This window comes from Triticum aestivum, chromosome 6B (genome assembly GCF_018294505.1).
Source record: "Triticum aestivum cultivar Chinese Spring chromosome 6B, IWGSC CS RefSeq v2.1, whole genome shotgun sequence".
Lineage (NCBI taxonomy): Eukaryota > Viridiplantae > Streptophyta > Magnoliopsida > Poales > Poaceae > Triticum > Triticum aestivum.
This window is the reverse complement of record NC_057810.1, coordinates 164301216-164307774: the sequence shown is the minus strand read 5'-3', so window position 1 is coordinate 164307774 and position 6559 is coordinate 164301216. Positions and strand designations below refer to the sequence as shown.

The window sequence follows — 6559 nt, the reverse complement described above, 5'->3', positions numbered from 1 at the left end:
TCAGCCTCTCTGTGTAGGGCACATTGTTGTCCACCGGGAACCCCTTGATCTTCTCCATTTCCTAATTCATAACACTCTGCATAACTAATTACTTACCAGAAACTTGTCTGAGGGACTGAAAATGTTTAGCTTATGAAATGTAATGAATTTGGCTCACCTTGATGATGTCCTTAAGCTGAGGATAAATCTCTGTGTCGAAGCAATCATATATATTGACCAGGATTACGCTTTCACTGTCATTCTCGCCAAACATGGTAGTAGAATAGGTAGGCAATTGTACAGATCAGCTAACTTGTTAAGTTTCAGATCTAACAAATCAATACTGCTTGGATAAGTAGTTCATAATGTTCGCAACTCCCACAGGTAAACATAATCCATACAAAACAAGGTGAGCAGTGTGGAGAAATGTTAGATGAAACAGAGCTTTCAGATGGCCGAGGGGACTGACTGACCACACACCGAATCAGTTCGGCAGAGCCTTGCCGGCACGGTGACCACCACCAGCAGCAGGAGCAACACCGCCCGCCGCGCCCATTCCCAGTCCACGACGGACACCGGACAGAGTTCGCCTCGGCTGGCTAGTCGCCGACGCGTGGTTGGCTAGCGGCGGCATGCAGGAGGTAGAGGGGGCGGCGCACAATGCCTGATGTGGGTAGGGGGAGGGGGAGTGTGGGCGGCGCGGGGAGGCATGGTAGCACGGTAGTGGGCGAGCGACCATGGTGGCGCGCGAGCTCGCCGGCGGCTGGGATGGGGATCGGAGCGAGGTCGAGGGAGAGAGGGGAGCAAAATTGGTTTTCGATCTGTTTGGTGTTTTTTCTCTGCGTACCGCTTCAATCACGTGATGGTGATTCGACGTCTCCCAGCTGGTGTGGCAGTTTTGCAAACTGTCACAGGGTTGCCAAATACATTTTTCAAAAATAAATTTAATATCATTGTGGGCACATGACCCACATAGCAGATATTAAACTGATAAGAACAGATACTACATTTGATCTTAGCCAAAAGGCCGAGAAAGGTATGCTCTGGATCGTTGGTCTCCGTCTACTTTTATAGCTCCTTCGGCGAGCGAGGTGGTACTAAACGTCATTAGGATACCTGCCTCTGGTGTTCCCTTTTTTTAGGCAAGCCTCTGGTGTTCCCTGCAGTTTCAGCGTAGCAGCCCAGAGATGACTCGAAGGCCCAACAGCGTGGCTTCTTAATTCTCATATTCTCGGCCCAATAACTTGGAAAACATGAATATAAAACCAAAAGCTTCGTCATTCTCGTACATGACGTACATCAGAAGATTGCACATAACAGAACATCTCCTTTCTTCTTCTTTTTGAACTGAAACATCTCCATAGCCCTTGCTTTGGTGCGGCTCGTCTCCTTTCTTGTGGGCGTACATGCAAAATTTCAGGTCTTCTGATGTGCGGCATACAAACTGCACAAATACAACATATATTGAGTAGTAGTCAATAGACATCATAAATGATGATTCCAAGGATCATGCATGTAATGTAATCATAGATAAGTGATATGATTAAGCAACAGAAATATTGTTGGCAACAGCCTCAAGTTGATTTTTATGACTCATGGGTAATCGGCTAATCGCTAGAGATTACAATATGATACTACACTTGAAAAATCCCCTAATAGAAAAGGAAATATGAGCACCAGTGGCCAATGAAAAGGTAACTTTACGGAGGAGAGCAATGACTTTATATTTATTTTATTTTATTTTGACATCAAGGAGGCCAATGACTTACTTTGTGGAAGAGAACGAATCCATGCAGTATGACGCAAACCTGATGCTATAAAATGGAAGGTATTGGTCGGTCTTCTGCACATTATTCAGAACATCTGAAAAGAAGATTGTCATTTATCTCTTGCCAAATCATTCAGCAGCAACACAAGAAAAGGAAGCTAGTAGAATAACACAACATACAGAGACACAGACAGCACAGGTGTGCTGAATAAATATGGTGAATTGGATGATAACTATATAGCAGAAGCATGACCCTTTTCCAGGCACTCATTTTGACATTTCAGATATAAAATCCTTCTCCGCTGCTCAAAAAATGCCAAGCCATTGATATGGATAATCATGCGTCATGCTATCATGTTCAGTTGATCAAACGGTTTTTGGTCCAGAGCAGTACGCTGCTTGCTTGGTCCATGTATGATTTTAACGTCATGAAAAAGAAGTGTGTGTAGGTGGGGGCGAGAGGTTCTTCGTCTGGTGCGAGGGAAGCAGCCATCACATGAGGAGGTTCGAGGCGCCAGAGGCAGATCTAATGTTGATTAGCAAGTGGCGCATTAGTGGTTCCCGCCGGCTTCTAGCACCATGGCAACGACTCCAATGGTATGGTGGATGCCACAGTGTGACTCGCACCCATGTGGAGTGGCGGGGGCCAACCCTGCTATGAGATATGGGCATCCACCTGACGGCCCTGACGGTGGTCTAAGGCGGGAAGATGCACCACCAATCTGCTAGTGCTTTTTGGCCCTCGTGTGGAGTACCAGCCAAAGTGACCATTGAACGATCCATCATCAAGATTCTGACTAGAACATCACTTCACGCACTGAGGTGAAAACTCTCGTCCTGACCTTTATTGGTCTCATCTAGCAACGACAAGTTGAGTCGTTAAGTAGTTGAAGACGCCGACTAGTTGTTGTGATGATATTCATTGACTGGTCTTGGCAACCAGGATAATATCATTGTCCGTTGTCTTTGGCCGGACGTGGCAGCGATGGCCCTGAAGATGTTTATCCCTTCTTGAAGGCATTCTATGAAAAAAGTTGATTTAGTCATAGGAGTCAATTTCATAACTTGTAATGATTCGATCTTGGTTGCCTCTGTTCTTTACTCTACCTAATCACTAAAAGAAAGAATAAGTGCATTTTTGCCCTTGGTCGGAATCACCCCACAGGTTTTGTCCTTACTTTTCGGCTTTGCTCAGTTTTGCCCTTAGATTTGTCTCTGAGGTTGCCCGAGTGCCCTTTGAGTGTTTGACCAATAGTTTGAAAATAAGTAACCAACTCATATGAACTTCTAAAAATGCAAACAATATATCAAAATGTTCAAAAATGCATTACCTTTATGTGCATGCCATTTGCATTCAGGAAAAAAATATTGTTTAAATACCTGAGGTTATTAATGTTATTAAGTTTATTAAAATAAAAAGGTATAAACAATAATTTTTTCCTTGATAAAAATCACATGCAATGTAGGTGATGTTTTCTTAACATCCTGGTATCTTATTAGCATTTTTCTGATTTCATATCAAATTTTTATGAATTTTCAAACTACTTTGACCATTACTTTGAAAATTCATAAAAAGTTGATATCAAAATGTTCAGAAAAACATCACCTATATTTTCCTATAATTTTTATTCATGAAAAAGTATTATTTATACATTTTATGTTTAATAATGTTAATAACATTAATAACCTTAGGTTGCTTAAACGGTACTTTTTCGTGAATGCAAATGACATGCACATAAAGGTGTTTTTCTGAACATTTTGATATCTTATTTGTATTTTAGAAGTTCATATAAATTTTCAAAGTATTTGTCAAATGGTCAAAGGGCACTCAGACGACCTCAGAGACAAATCTAAAGGCAAAATTGAGCAAAGCCGAAAAGTAAGGACAAAATCCATGGGCTGTCACAACTAAGGAAAAAAGTGTAATCATCCCTTAGAAGAATAATTGTGTGCATCACAATGATGTAGGCGTCGGGGTATTTAACCTCCGTTTTTAAGGGAAAAACTATGGTACAAGGGGTTAGGAATTTAAAATAACTGTAAAGGTTAGAAGTTTGAAATGAGAAATGCAACATTGTCCATAAGGAAGTCACTTGCTTATGTTCACAACCTATCAATTGTCAAGAGCGATCGCCAATGATTTTTTTTCACTTGGCCTTTATGACTAGTGAACATTGGTGTGGTTAGAGCATCTATAGTCGGGTGCCTCAACCTCCTTCCCCCTTATACGTCCGGGTGGATGGCCCGGTCAAGAAACCCTCACTCCTTATGCCCGGGCTGACTAGCACCCCTCATATCCATCCAAATCCGGGCTAGATGAGCGGAGGCCCGAGCGCGTCCACGACATTGCATCCAGCCCACACGGCCCACCCTGCCTAACATATACTCATCCTGATCCACTCCCCGGACCAAACTCTAGCCACTCTTCGCTTCACTCCACTCGGCCCCCAAGCTCCCTTCTGGCAATCTCTGACCTTCTCCGGCATGGCGGGCAGCGGATCAAACTCTGGACACTCCTGATCCATCGACTAGGGCCTCATCCCATGTGGGGTAGGGAAGGCTATGTCTGTCCGTATGGCCCTCCGCCGCTCCCGAGAGGAGTGCGCCCGACCGATGTCGGAATCGGTCTGGCGGAAATCCATTGAGTCGGCGCAACTGGTGCTCAGATCTGCCGATGCTCGAGGCTCGAGGTCCGTCTGCCGCCCCATCTTCGATGAGATGGTGTATGAGGGATATAAGGACCAATGTGCCCTTTGTGAGAAGGAGGGGATGCGGGTGGCCGAGGTCCGCCTCGCTGCTGACATGGCGGAGGCGGAGGCGGAGGCGGCGGATGCAACATCCCACATTGCCTTGGAGAGGAAGTCGTCCATGCATGCATCCTACAGAAGCAGAAGAGCCGGAACACACGCGCCCTCATCCGAGAGCAAAACCGGGCGGTCCGTGCCATGGTCGGACTGCCCCCCAAAGAGTAGGAGGACATTGACGTGGATGATAGCTCTAGCGATGAGCAGATCCAGCTGGATCCATTTTGCATTTTCGAGTGCTACTTTTGTGATAAAGACAACAAGGGCGCGGGCAATGGCAAGGGCAGTCGCGGATGATCTTTGTTCATGACTAATATGTACATAGAACATGTCAATTTGTTTGTAGTCAGATGACATGTGTTGATGTAGTAGCCGACTGCTTTGCATTGCATCTAGAGATAGTTTACGATGCATGTGGCGTATGGATTTGTGAAAGCGTGTTATATCGACTAGAGGGGGGTGAATAGGCGATTTTTATGAATTCTTCACTGAGGAATTTTCCGGTGAGAAAATTCCTTAGCGAAGAACTACTTGCAGCGGAATAAGTACTCAGAAGTAAGCATGACAAAATACACACATAGTCATCATGATGAAATGAAGACAAACACAGAGTACAGAAAGCGTAAACACAGGATAACACAAGATGAAGACAAACAGACTGAAGAAATTGAACTGAGGAAATTGAGAAAGTCTTCAGTCAAAGTCTTCAAACACAGATATGAACAATCACTCAACACAATAATGAAGAAATGAAAGAGTTGAGGAAATAGAACCAGTAAGGTTGGTGAAGACAATGATTTGGTAGACCAGTTCCAACTGCTGTCTCAGTTGTACGTTTGGTTGAAGCGGCTGAGTATTTAAACTCGAGGACACACAGTCCCGGACACCCAGTCGCTGAGCACGCAGCTCAGGACACCAAGTCATCACCGTATTCTCCTTGAACTAAGGTCACACAGACCTCGTCCAATCACTCATGGTAAGTCTTCACGCGACTTCCAACCCTTCATAGACTTCGGTCACTCGGCGATCCACAATTCCTCTTGGATGCTCTAGACCATGACGCCTAGCCATCTGGAAGAAGCACAGTCTTCAAAGGTAACAAGCGTCGGATCCACGCAGGATCAATCTCTTCAGTGATGCTCAATCACTTTGGGTTTGTAGGTGTTTGAGTTTGGGTTTTTCCTCACTCGATGATTTTCGCTCAAAGTCCTCGGAGGATGGGTTGCTCTCAAATGACAAGTGTCAGTTTCTCTCGGAGCAGCCAACCAGCTAGTGGTTGTAGGGGGCAGCTATTTATAGCCTAGGGAGCAGCCCGACATGATAAGACATAAATGCCCTTCGAAGATATGACCGTTAGGTGGATAAGATATTTCGGGACAACTGGCGCGCAGCACAGCAACGGTCGGAATTTTGACTCTCAAATTCCTCAGGGCTATCATGTTCCTCACTGTGTAGGCAATCCGCACTGGCGAATTCCTAACTCCTCAGTTAGAACAAATTCCTCAGCGACCAGAAGAACTTCGTCTCTGTCACTAAAGAAATTGACTGAACTGTATGAGATTTCCAATGGCTTCACTCGAAGGGATTGGTAGGTGTAGGATTTTGAGTTGAGCATCACATGAAATTTTTTCCTTAGTTTTTCCTCGACCCCCTTTAACAGTACGGTGTTTCCTATGACTCAAGAAAGAGAAAAACAAAACTATGAAAACAAAAGTCTTCAAGCTTCATATTCCTTGCATGAATATAAGTCTTCAAGAAAGTCTTCAGGAATACCAAAATCTTCAGTCGAAGATATTCATTTTTAGGGGTCGATTTTCTCTGTAAATATCAAACTCCTCATAGACTTATAGACCTGTGTACACTCATAAACACATTAGTCCCTTAACCTATAAGTCTTCAATACACCAAAATCACTAAGGGGCACTAGATGCACTTACAATCTCCCCCTTTTTGGTGATTGATGACAATATAGGTTAAGTTTTCAACGGGGATAAACATATGAAGTGTA

General features: G+C 44.3%; 1 pseudogene; it reads right to left on the bottom strand.

Moving 5' to 3' along the window:
• Nucleotides 1-861: 861 nt before the first annotated feature.
• On the bottom strand, nucleotides 862-1019 carry LOC123140239 (uncharacterized; annotated as a pseudogene).
• Between the last annotated feature and the right edge of the window lie 5540 nt (nucleotides 1020-6559).